This window comes from Bos indicus, chromosome 8 (genome assembly GCF_029378745.1).
Source record: "Bos indicus isolate NIAB-ARS_2022 breed Sahiwal x Tharparkar chromosome 8, NIAB-ARS_B.indTharparkar_mat_pri_1.0, whole genome shotgun sequence".
In the NCBI taxonomy this organism is placed as follows: domain Eukaryota; kingdom Metazoa; phylum Chordata; class Mammalia; order Artiodactyla; family Bovidae; genus Bos; species Bos indicus.
This window is the reverse complement of record NC_091767.1, coordinates 87,032,221-87,045,840: the sequence shown is the minus strand read 5'-3', so window position 1 is coordinate 87,045,840 and position 13,620 is coordinate 87,032,221. Positions and strand designations below refer to the sequence as shown.

Here is a 13,620-nt window from a genome sequence, read left to right as displayed (position 1 = left end):
ATATAATTCAGGAATCCCATTCCTGAGCATATATCTGAAAAAAACTAGAACTCCAATCTATGCATGCACTCCAGTGTTCATAGAAGCACTATTTACAATAGCCAAGACATGGAAGCAATCAAAATGTCTGACCGCAGATGAATCAATTTTACTGTTTAAGCAGTTGTAGTTAAATATTATTTTATTTGCAAACTAAAGTGTCATGTGTAACTGTGTATTTTTTATCTGAAAGAGAAGAAAAATGAGGACCTTGCATTCTAAATTTTAAAATATATGATCTATACTCTATAAGAAAAAAAAATGTGTGGCATTAAATTTTGGATAAAAGTGGTGAGATATTCAGGGATTATCAAGCTTATACCATCTAGAAAAAAGATAAAGAACCCTTCCTTCCCTTTCAACCCTACCTCTCTTCTACCTCACCCAATAAAAAAAGGAAGGGGGAGAAATAAAAATGTAAAAGTTACCAACAGTAACCAAATGAGAAAAGGAGAAAAGGAGAAGCCCTTAATGGCATGAACTTAGAAAAGTGCTGGCTCATCCACAAAACAGAACTTTGAGAGTGTCACGATGAGGCCATGTCCCCACCTCCCAGAAACCTCATCTTGTGAGTCTACAAAATCCTACCAATTCTCGCTGAAATCTTGAGAGAAGTAAAAAGGACTGTTTGTTCTTTTTCCCAATTTTGACCAAGAAGTAGTGAAAATAGTTGCTGTGGAGATGAGGGTAAAAAGAAAAACGTCAGCAATCTGGCATGACTCTGTCATTCATGTAAAGAGTTGGGGAACTGAGCGAATGCCCCAAAGTGCTCCCCAAATAGTTAACTTTCCCTTCTTCCTCTGCCAAGGAGGATTGCACACGCTCACTCAGTCATGTCTGACTCTTTGTGACCCCAAGGACTGTAGCCCGCCAGGCTCATCTGTCCATGGCATTCTCCAGGCAATAATACTGGAGTGGGTTGCCTCCTCCAGGGGATCTTCCCTTGTCTCCTGAATTGGCAGGTGGATTCTTTACCACTAATGCCACCTAGGAAGTCCCAAGGAGGAGTGAACTCTCATATATTTATTATGTGGGATATGGGAGAGAGGAGCCCAGTTAGTACAACACGACTCCAGCTAAACATCCCCACCTTCCCTGTGCAAAGCCTATAGTAAAACAGGCATTAAGTGAATAAATATTAATATTTTATTATTCATATCAATAATAGTATTTTATTATTAATATAAAACTACCAATATTACCCAGACAGAGGAAAGAAAAAGATTCTGATACAAGATTCAAGGAGCTATCTCTCACAGGTGTGCTAAGTCACTTCAGTCAGGTCTGACTCTTTACAACCCCATGGACTGTAGCCCTCCAGGCTCCTCTGTCCATGGAATTCCCCATGCAAGAATACTGGAGTGGGTTGCCGTGTCCTCCTTCATGAGATCTTCCCGACCCAGGGACTGAACTCAGGTCTCTTACGTCTCCTGCATTGGCAGACTGGTTCTTTACCTCTAGCGTCATCTGGGAAGCCAGTCTGGCACAAAGAAGCAGAACACAATGAAGGGTTGCTAGCGTGGGCAAAACAATAAACTAGTAACAATGCCAAGAAGATAAAGAATCAGAATAAAAGTTGAAGGATGCAAGATGAAGAATCAGAATGGTTTGGAATTCTCAACAGCAACACTAGAAGCAAAAACGCAATAGAATAATAACTTTAAAATGTGAGGAGAAGTCATTTTTGAACTACTATTTTCTATACAGTCTAAACCATCAATCAAATTTGACAGTAAAAGCATTTTGGATGTGGAAGGTCTTTAAAATACCTATTTCCACTTCCTTATCTGGGATTCACATCCCCGTTGGCAGTCAGCTAGAGCTCTAACCGCTTTGGAGGCCACCACTACACGGCTTATCTTATCATTGTTAAGATACCCACCACAGGTATTGATAATTACCATGAGAGATATTAAATATAGAAATATATGACTGCCTAAAGTATTTTAGAGACATGCATCGCCCTTGAAGATGAATTGTGCTGTATTTTCTTGTTATTATGTTTCTTTTTTAAAATAAATATCTATGTAGAAGATTGTGTTCTACCAAAATGATCAAGTGAATTAAAGGAGAAAAAAACATGGAATACAAAAAATATGGACTCAAAGATAGAAGAAATGTGAAAAGAAGCACAAAGCAGAATCAGAGCAAATGAATCCTTGAGAAACTGCAGCCACAAGTTGACCATAGAAAGAAAGAAAGTGAAGTCGCTCAGTCGTGACCGACTCTTTGCAACCCCATGGACTGTAAGCTACCAGGCTCCACTGTCCATGGGATTTTCCAGGCAAGAGTACTCAAAAGTGGGTTGCCTTTTCCTTCTGCAGAGGATCTTCCCAACCCAGGGATCAAGCCCACATCTCCCTCACTGTAGCCAGATGATTTACCATCTGAGCCATCAGGGAAGTCCAAGTTGACCATAATAGTGCCCAAATTTCCAGTCCAGATTCATGTTCCCTAGTTGGTCCCTAAAGACATAAGCTGAGAATTTACCTTAAATTGTTGACATACTAGTTGCACTCCAGATTGCTGACAGAAGCAAAGGCAAACTCTCTCTGAAATAACAGACAAACAAACAAACATACTTTCACCCTGCTGCTGCTGCTGCTAAGTCACTTCAGTCGTGTCCGACTCTGTGCAACCCCATAGATGGCAGCCCACCAGGCTCCCCCGTCCCTGGGATTCTCCAGGCAAGAACACTGGAGTGGGTTGCCATTTCCTTCTCCAGTGCATGAAAGTGAAAAGTGAAAGTGAAGTCACTCAGTCGTGTCCGACTCTAGCGACCCCATGGACTGCAGCCTACCAGGCTCCTCTGTCCATGGGATTTTCCAGGCAAGAGTACTGGAGTGGGGTGCCATTGCCTTCTCCTGGGCCTCAACTAATTTCCATAAATAACTTTTCAAGGACAAGGACTGGCTCACAGTCCAGTGTAACTAAGTACAACTAAAAAAGCCAGGCACTGTAACACTCAGACAATATAAGTATATATTCAAGACTTTATAAGGTGGAATTAACACAGTAAAACCATATATATATATATATATATATATATATTTAGTTTTTGAAGAAATAAAAAATAAAGAATCTATAAGGAACAGGAGATTTTTTAAAAGTAACTGTGTCTGGAGTCTGTAGGACCCTTTGGGTACAAGGCTTTGTTAGGAAAGATTCCATAATCATAGCTAAGATTTATCTCAATGAAAGCTAAAACAGCAGAGTCAGCAAAGGGAAATGACACATTGCAATGAAGGAAGAAAGATTGGAAGAAACATGTTGACTTTTAGGAAGATTTTTTTTCCCCTAGGTATTTCCGTGATGATTTTTTTTTTTTTTTTTTCATCTATTTATTTTTGGCTGCACTGGGTCTTTGTTGCTACCTGAAAGCTTTCTCCAGTTGCTACAAGCTGAGGCTGCTCTCTAGTTGAGGTCCACTGGCTTCTCATATCAGCACTGGCTCTAGCTCACACAAGCTGGTAATTGTGGTGCATGGGTTTAGTTGTCCTTCCTCCCCCTCCCCAGGTGGAATCTTCCCAGACTAAGGATCAAACTCATGTCCCCTGCACTGGCAGATGGATTCTTAACCACTGGAAAACCAGGGATGTTCATAATTTTAACATTTTTTTTAAAAAATCATGAAAAGCAGGCTAGTTAACTTTAAGATGACTCAAAGGTGGGAAGGACTGTAGCAGTGCTAAAAGGTGGCTTAGAGATGGATGGAAAAACCTCATCTTATCTCCCATAATCATTATCTAAGGAAACATTGTAATCTTAGTAAAAAGCAAAACAGATTCTGTAGCCTCTGTTTAGACAACAGTGGCTATTTCCTTGGCTATTTGCAGTAAAATTAAGTCCTGTGGTTAACAAATAAAGTGAAAGTCGCTCAGTCCTGTCCGACTCTTTGCAACCCCATGGACTGTACAGTCCGTGGAATTCTCCAGGCCAGAGTACTGGAGTGGGGAGCCTTTCCCTTCTCCAGGGGATCTTCCCAACCCAGGGATAGAACCCAGGTCTCCCGCATAGCAGGCAGATTCTTTACCAGCTGAGTCACAAGGGAAGCCCTAACAAATAAAACCATAATAAAAATCCTTCACTTGAGTTAAAAATTTAGTGGTAAAAATAAATGGAAGAGAATGTTTCAGTGGAAAAGTCTGAGGGGTCCCACTGGAGTCTAAATGCCTCTTATTAACGTTTTTTTCTCCATGGCAACTTTAATCTAACACCCTATATATTTTATTTTATTGATTATATTTTGGTTCAGCAATGGTAGGCAGAGTTACCAGGGCAGCCAGGGTTTGGAAGCTGTTTTACGGGAAGATTCTAAAGAGGGCTAACAGGAAAAAAAAAGGGGGTGGGGGGGGGAGGAGAGAGAACCAGGTAGGAGTTTTTAAACCATTTTAAAGACTACAGAGAAAGATGAAACTTTATTTAATTAAACGTCAGAACCGCTTGTGGTTAAGAGGGAAGCAAGTTTAACTCATTGTCAAGAACCTTGTAATAATTAAAGCCATCAGACAACGGATCGGTTGGACAGGCTGGGCTCACCCAAAGGTGAGCTGTGAAATCTGATGTTCGCTTATGTCAGGAGACCACCTGGGACGACGACGTGGGCCTTCTGACCACCAGTCAGCAGGAGCGTCTTGGGCTGGTGATTAGAAATAGACCACACTGTGACGAAGATTCTCTTCTCAAAAACTGCACCGCAAATGGGCGTGACCCTGAGTGCCTGTTGGTCCTTGGAAGAATCACGCAGCAGGCAGGACAGGTGGCCAGAGGGTCCAGTTGTTGGCCATGCCCCCTTTTTGCATATGAAGCCCCCTCGTCTGGGCTTTCTGCGCCCGGGGAGTTGGGACCGAGCGCCCACCTGGCTCCCTTCCCTGCTCCCCTCCGGCCTCCTGCCTCTCAGGCCGACCCCGCGAGCCTGGTTCCGGAGAGCTCTGGCCGCCGATCCCCTGCGCTGGGCGCTGGGGGCGCACCGGGCACACGGGGCGCACGGGCGGCAGGGCGGGCCTGGGGCAGCGGGGCGCGGCAGCTGGGAGGAAGTTCAGGGCCTGCCAGGGCGCGTTAAGGAAGTTGCCCAAAATAAGGAAGCGTCGTGCACTGGGCGACTGAGGTGACTCCGGCGATTGGAGCAGCGAGGAGGAGCGGGTGGCCCGGCACTGTGCCCGAATTGCCCCCGCGATCTCGCCCGTCCGGTTCTCGGAGCCCCGCGCCCCGCCCTCGCCTCACCTGGCACAGGTAGGTGGGGCCGCGCGATCCCTCCGCTTTGGCTGCCGGGCATGGGAAGGCGGCATGGGAGGGGAGAAGGCGCCGAGAGAGGGAAAGATGCGGCCCTTCCTCCTTGGCCCGCACAAGACCTGTGCCCCCAAGCACACCCGGGCAGGTACGCTCAGGGCCTTCCTGCTTTGAAAATCGGAGGGAACGTTTGATAAAATATTTCGATTGAGAGTTAGTCGGTTGTGCCAGCTTTTCTCCTAAACCTAGTTAGTGTCTCCTGGGCTCCGGTTTCTGTACGGGAAGCCAGGGGCTGGGCCTGGGGGCCTGGGGGCCTGGGGGCTGTGCGATGGGGCCCCCAAACTCCAAGTGCTGCCGCGTGCGCAGCAAGTGCGGCAGCTGCTGGGTCCTGGAAGACTAGCTGGAATCCTCAGGCACAAGAAACTCGGTGTCGGGTCTCGGAAAGAACATATTTTCGTTTGGCCATTTACAGAAGTCACTGGAAAATTCCACTGAATTTATGGAAGTGACTCAATGTAGAGATGTTCGTACGCATGCAAAGGTTTTATTTATACTTTTACTACAGAAAGAGCAGTTGCATAAAAACATGACAGTTTCTGAACCTTTACTAAAATGTAGCATGATTGCCTTTTTTTTTCTTCCTTCACATTCTCGTGGTAAAATAACTTAATTAGCCAGTGAATGACTTGAAGAGCAGGAAAGTTTGGTGTAGTAAAATGCGTTGATTTTGAGTTAAAGATTTTTTTGCACTATGGCAGTATGGCTTTAAAGGGCTTCCCCTGTGGCTCAGCAGTAAAGAATCTGCCTGCAATGCAGGAATCTCGGATTGGATCCCTGTATCAGGAAGATCCCCTGGAGTAGCAAATGGGGTCTTCAGTATTCTTGCCTGAAGACTCCCCATGGACAGAGTCAGACACGACTGAAGCGACTTCACGCATGCATGCACGGCTTCAAAACTTTAAACCTAACCTACGTAATGATACAAAGGCGATTCATTTTTTGGTTTGTTTGGATATCAAGAACTAAAAAGACAACCACTGGAGAAGTTAGAGTTTGAATCTTTGGCCGTTTGCAATGCAGTTGCTTGGCAAATAGACTCCTTCATTGTGCAGTATATTCACAGGAACCAACCCAAGACACTCCTGTTGACTGGTGACCAGCTGGCCCTTACCATCTTGCCAGGTGGCCTTTGGAAACTGGATTGCAGATTATTTTAATGAGTTTGCCTGACTCCATCAAAGATTCCCATTGACCCAAATAAAACTGTTGGCTGGAGTTGTTCTTTTTCTTAAACCCTAGAGGTAGTTCTGCTGCTGCTAAGTCACTTCAGTCGTGTTCGACTCTGTGCCATCCCATAGACGTCAGCCCACCAGGCTCTCCCGCCCCTGGGATTCTCCAGGCAAGAACACCCAAGTGGGTTGCCATTTCCTTAGAGGTAGTTCAGTATGTAGTTAAAAGACTTGGAGATATCTCACATCTGAATCTTTGTGTTTAAAAAAAAAGGGGGGGGGGGATGATAGAGAATTCCTGAAAGAAATGGAATTGATTCTAGTATGTGTTTTCTTTGTTGTAGTAAGAACAAATTCATTGCTGTTACTCAGGCAATATTTTCATTAGATGCAACTAAATTCCTTGATGTGCACACCTCTCTCCTGTCCCCGGATAACCAAAACAATGAATTTCACCTTTTTCTCAAGAGCACACGGAACCTTCTCCAGGATAGATCACATCCTGGGCCATAAATCTAGCCTTGGTAAATTCAAAAAAATTGAAATCATTCCAAGCATCTTTTCTGACCACAATGCAGTAAGATTAGATCCCAATTACAGGAGAAAAACTATTAAAAATTCCAACATATGAAGGCTGAACAACAAATGCTGAATAACCAACAAATCACAGAAGAAATCAAAAAAGAAATCAAAATATGCATAGAAACGAATGAAAATGAAAACACAACAACCCAAAACCTGTGGGATACTGTAAAAGCAGTGCTAAGGGCCAAGATCATAGCAATACAGGCATACCTCAAGAAACAAGAAACAAGTCAAATAAATAACCTTACTCTACACCTAAAGCAACTAGAAAAGGAAGAAATGAAGAACCCCAGGGTTAGTAGAAGGAAAGAAATCTTAAAAATTAGGGCAGAAATAGATGCAAAAGAAAAGAGACCATAGCAAAAATCAACAAAGCCAAAAGCTGGTTCTTTGAAAGGATAAATAAAATTGACAAACCATTAGCCAGACTCATCAAGAAACAAAGGGAGAAAAATCAAATCAATAAAATTAGAAATGAAAATGGAGAGATCACAACAGACAACACAGAAATACAAAGGATCATAAGAGACTACTATCAGCAATTATATGTCTTTGAACTAAAAGATTTAAATACGTGTGAAGTATTAGATGTTTTAAGTGAAAAATCTTGTCTACTAAAATTATTTTATCAAATTGTTTTTTTTTATCTACACTGAACTTTTGCTTTGAGCTGTTTAGAGAAATGTTGCAGATAGAAACTTTATATTTCTTTATTTTACTTTTATATAAATAAAAAATTTATTCTTTGTATTTAGAGTGCTTCAATATGTAGGATTTTAGGAATCATCTAAATAACTATAATGTTTTTAATGTTTTAATCCAGAAATAAAAATAAGGTGTTTATTTTATTTTATTTTATTTTTACAAGATATTTTTGTTGTTTATTAGACTTGTTTGTATTTGTGTGATTTTGGTGAGTTAATCAACAATTTTCATTATCTTTTTTTAAATATAAATTTATTTATTAGCTCTTTACCTTTCCTGAGGGCTAAAATTGTCAGAAAGTTCATTTTATCGCTAGATTTGCGTTTCAGAAACCATTCACCTTAGCCTTTTTTAGGTTTGTATTTATTGTTCTAAGTGCAGGTTTGATTTCTCTGTTTTTAAATCAAAGACTTCTTAATAGAATGTAACTTATGCAGCACATAGCACATCCATAATCATTATCCAAAACCCTGTGCCAAGATGATGTTTTGGAATTCAAGATTTCTCAGAATTTAGAATTCAAATTTAGAATATGAGTTTCAGCCTTGAGAAATCCATTTCTCAGAATTTAGAAAGGTGTGCAATGCAAACTGACGCCATATACGGCACACCACTCCAACACAGCCTGGGCAGCCTCCTGTAATCCCACGTGTTAATATTTCTGCACCAATAGTGTGAAAAGTCTCACTAAGTGGAATAAAGAGAGGCTACAAATACTGTGTGCCAGTTCAGGGCAAATGTTGTCACTTATGAGGTTCCCTACAAAACTCACCCCAAACCTTGTTTTTCAGAGCTTTGTAGAATTAGGGCTAAGGAACTGAGACGGTGTTAGACTTCATGGAGCTACTGTTTGGTTTTGAAAGCAACTTGCATTTCTGTTGCCCAACAAGTCATACTTTCCAGTAATTAGACAAATAGTTCCCCCGCCTTTACAGAAAGTTTGAAATAGCAAGACTTCCCTGAATTTTCAATGATAATTAAAATACAGATCTTCTGAGTGAGAATAGGATGTTTCATCCTTTCTTAGAGACTTTTCAACAGCAAAGTTTCTGCCACTCTGATTCTAAAAAAAGAATGCAAGAGTTACTTAAAGAGGAGGTATTATCACCCTTCACAACTACAGCCTGTCTTTGGAAGAAATATTGCTTCCTGTTCACTTTGTTCTATCTGTCTCCGTTATCTGTGCCTAAGGAATGGTCCAGTATTTTGTACAATCTAAGCTACTGTTTGCTTTCTCAGCCTTCCACCATATAGATTTTTTTCTGATTCCCTAAGTCACCCCCTGCCCCGCCCCACAATTTCTTCCACTTCTGGACTAATTTAGCAGCAGCAGAGTGGAGAGAAAATTAGGAACTTAGGCCAGTGAGTGAAATTTTTAAAAAAACATATATACGCTGAACATTGCTTTTCTTTTAAAGCAACTGAAATCAAAAGACAGAGTCTTAAAGAGAGACTGGAATTAAATTGCTTGACTTAATTATGTCTCACCATCTTACCTTTTACTTTGGAACTGAACAAGTTGGGTTTGCTTTTTTTCATTCAGGAAAAAAAAGAGACTTTTTTTTCCCTTCTCTTTAAAAGTGGGTGAAAAAGAGAGGAATTGTGGGAAGATTAAAAAAAAAAAAAACTCAGCTGATTGGATTTTAAAGGGACAGTTTTATTCATTCATTGTGGCTTTGCATCAGCAGGAATATTTTCTATTAGCTTAGAATTTTTTCTGGCAAAATGTTAGCTTGTATCAATTTGATTTTTTTCTTTTAAGAATTAATTATGTAAGTTTTGCCCTATGAATCCTGAAAGGTGGTTAAATTGAAATCTTAAATATAGTCAAATTTAGCCACTGCCAAAGACACCAATAGAAGGAAGAATATTTAGTTTCTATTACAGTAGGTTTAACAAATCAAAAAGGACTCTGTCTTGATTCTTTTGTTTCTGGGAAATTATGTATCTATTTGTGGTGGCTGCTAAAGGCTGAAGATAGGAAGAGAAAGGTGAGGATGATGTAACACCTCAGTTACCAAGGGAAGTGTACTGAAAACTTATGATGGACAGTTTCTGGTAAGTAGCTTTCTCTGTCCTGAGGGTACCTGGCTCTGACACTGGAATTCTAGCTTCTGTTGCTGGAGAAGGCAGTACCTCTCAGTGCTGTGCTAGAGCCCTGGAGGGGAGCACAGATTTGAGAGGACATTGGGCTTCCAGATTGGCACACTGTGTGTGAGGTATTTGATCTGAGCAGAGGCTGGGCAGACTGCAGGATTGACAAGGAGAGTGTAGGGCTGATGTCACGTAAGTGAGGCTTAGGCCTGGATACAGTCAGTGGGGCAGTGTGAAAGGATGGAAGAGGGCTGAGCACCAAATTTTAGAAAAAGTCACAATTTAAACATTGGTTTCTTTAGTTATACTCAGTGAGGCTACAAAGAGCATTTGAATATGCAACAATTAACCTTCTCCTTTCCCACTCCGTCTTCTGTCTTAAATGCTAAATCTTCATGCTGTGCTGGTCAGTCTGACAATTTATTAAATCTATCCATTTCTGTTCAGTTGTCATGGAAATGTTTTGGTGCAACCAGAGTTAATCTTTTTATTTAATTTCAATATATAACAATACCTTCCCATCCTCTAGTACTATTCCCCAAAAGCAATCTTTTAATATTTTTAGCTATTTCTTCTAGAATTTTCCTTCTTATTTCCTGACGCTGTGTTCACTTGCTTTTTATATATATATCAGTTTAGACAATGCTGACTTCCTATTCTGAGAAGTAAGGACATGGCAGTCCTAGGATAATTATTATTATTACCCAAGATAATCTTTCTGTGTGCTTCCCCAGTCGATGGCTCAAGGGGTAAAGAATCCGCCTGCAATGCAGGAGACACAGGAGACATGGGTTCAAACCCTGGGTCGGGAAGATCCCCTGGAGGGGGAAATGGCAACCCACTTCAGTATTCTTGCCTGGAAAATTCCATAAATAAAGGAGCCTGGCAGGCTACAGTCCGAGGGGTCACCAAGACTCAGACCCTGCTGAACACATGATGAATGGATGGCTGGAACCTTAGCTGATATTTACCTTCAGATTTTGTTTACTAATAGAGCATGTTGTATAGTATAGTTCTATTTTCTTTCTTGTACCTCAAACTGTTTTTCATGGGGTAAATTCTTGTTTCATTTTTGTGTCTTCTCAGTTGGTCCTGTGCCTGCGGTGGTTCGCTCCCCAATTCTCTGACATGAAGCTAAACTGCATCCCCCCCTCCCAACTCGGACTCAATTTCCTACTGAGGCAAATATATCAAGCACTCTATGAGTTCCATTTCTTTCTTTTTCTGGAAACCCCTGCCTCTTTGCATCAGTCTGACAGTTTCTTTTCAGTCTTGCTACTCACCTATTAATAACTGAAGCATATTTGGGGGTGTTGGTTAGCTAAATATATTTCTGCAAGTTGCTGTCCTGTACACATTTTGGAGTCTTAACTCTTATCAACATTCATGTACTTTTTAAATCCATTGTCATAATTGTTGAAAACATTTCCCCCAAACTTTTGATTTCTATGGTTATTTGCTTATTTGTGTAATTTATTACTTTTTGTAGTTTTTGGAATTTTTATACTTTCTCAGCTCGGGGCATATTCTGAATCATGCTTAGTGAAAGATTATTCTTAGCTCCAATTTAGCAGTTAGCATCTATATTTTAAATCAGTCTCAGTGTCACCTCTGTATTGCTCTGACCCTGATGTTTTATTATTTGATTAATGGGAATATGTACTTTCCTGGGAATGGGGACTCCACAGATTTTAAAAATCAGATGACTGGCCTCAATTCTCTTGATTTCTGAAGTGGGTGCTATGCAGTTTTAAATGGTATTTCCTAGGAAGCTTTCCTTGCTTAACGTTTCCTTGTTTCCTTATTCTTAGACAGAATAAAGCTGAGTAAGCAGGATCATTGTCCTGGGCTTGCTCATGGCGTTTGTACAGGTGGTGTGCATGGTCAGGGCACATGTCACTAAACTCTCACACCCGTGTGATCATGGGATACACTGGTTCTTGGAGCATCTTGTATACCGGGGCTCCCCAGGTCTACTTTGGGGAAAAGCGGGTAACCTGCTGCCCCTTTACAAGATCCTCAGGCTTTGCTTAGACGGAGGCAGAATGCTAAGTTTATTTTCATCTCAAACACTAAGAGTATTGGAATCACTTGATTGCCCTAATGCTTCAGTCACTGAATATTTTTTATCAACAGTGGTTGAGAGTACGGGGCCTGAAGTCTCATCGGGTTCAAATCCCACTGTTTTCAAGCTACTCTTTCAGTCTTTGTAGATGGAAGGATTACAGGGGATTTCCTTGTGGTGCATGGTGGAGACAACATATGCAGTAATCGTACCTGGCCTGTGGTTAGAACTGGCATAACGGTCACAGTCTTTCCCAGGTGGGTAGCTCTGGGAGTCTGCCCTGTAGTCTTGGCTGGAGACTAATAATAGCAGTCCCAAATAGGTCACAGATGAGTAAGTACTGTCTCTGAAGCTTTTTTATCTGACCTCCAAGATGGGAGAACTTTCTATCATTTTCTTTTTGAAAGGTGTTGATTTGCATAACTGATGTCTGAGTACATACCCATTGGCGAAGAATTCAGATATGACAGGTGACACTGGAACCCTCATTGACCACCACCCTTCGCCCCAGCCCACCCCAACTCAGGGAGGGCAGCTTGATGTACAGTGTTCTAATCTAGCATCCTGTGCATTCATGTGTGTATATATATGTGTGTATTTTTAGAAGATATAGTGTGTGTGTGTGTGTCTTCTTAATACCAGTGTCATCCTGCAACTAACTTTTTTAATCAACAGGCTTGAGGGAGCTCTTCTTATCAGTGATCCTTGTGTCTTATTCCAGAGCAGAAAATATGATTACTTATTGACAGACATTTAGGATTTTTCTCTAATTTTTGATATTATATACAAAGCTGCAGGGGATGCACTTTTTCTTTCATTTATTCCCTCTCTTTTACCTTTTTCATTGCACTTCATGGAACTGACAAGTTGATCATTTGCTCAAGAAAGATCTTCAGCCCTGTCCATCCTGTTTTTCAGTCCAACTATTAAGTCATTTGTATTTTAGCAAATAGGCGGGCAAGCAAGGAAGGAAGGTAGTTAATTCTTTTATTTTTTAAGTGATACTTTAGGCTCTTCCAGATACTTGTTTTTGTTACTGCTTCCAGCATGGACATTCTCTTCATGCTTCGTGAGCTCTATCTCCTTTGACACCTACTCATTTGTTTGCCCATTTGGTTCCTTACCTTTGTGGGGTTAGCTTTCTTGTTGTGCTAGGATGTGTGCTGGTCTTATTTCAGAGATGCCTTTGGAGTTAGTTTTTAAGGCTGTGTATGTTGCATGGCCCTCTTTTTACCTGTCACCCATGAGGTGGGTCTGGAGAAGGGAATGGCAATCCACTCCAATATTCTTGCCTGGAGAATCCCAAAGACAGAGGAGCCTGGCGGGCTACAGTTGGTGGCAAAGCAAAGAGTCGGACACGACTGAGCGATTAACGCACACACACACATGAGATGGGAGGAGCGTGAGATGTGAACAGGACAGGATGAGCCAGTAACCACGGTGTGGGGTGCAGGCACTCTCTGTTCTTTGCAGATGTGGCCATACTCTGCCTCTCCAAATGCACGTCTTTCCTGCGGAGGGCCTTCTGCTGCTCTTAGGGGTACCAGCAGCTGAGGAGGTGTGGAGAGGGTTTGGCTGCCTGCCTGCTTCCCACTCTGCTTCTCCCACGCCTCACCCACCCCATCCCACCCAGGCTTTGTCCTCACCCACCCCATCCCACCCAGGCTTTGTCCT

General features: G+C 41.8%; 1 protein-coding gene across 4 annotated transcripts in view; it reads left to right on the top strand.

Annotated features, from left to right (window-relative positions):
- The first annotated feature begins 5,023 nt into the window (after nt 1-5,023).
- Nucleotides 5,024-13,620, top strand: part of SYK (spleen associated tyrosine kinase) — a 109,460-nt gene continuing 100,863 nt past the window's right edge. For 2 of the 4 annotated variants that reach the window (XM_019966624.2, XM_019966623.2), the window contains exon 1: nt 5,035-5,271. The gene's annotated coding sequence lies outside the window, so the exon portion shown is untranslated. Of the gene's footprint in view, nt 5,272-5,395; nt 5,417-13,620 lie in introns of those variants that run through there. The other 2 variants (XM_070795177.1, XM_070795179.1) reach the window with 2 other exon arrangements.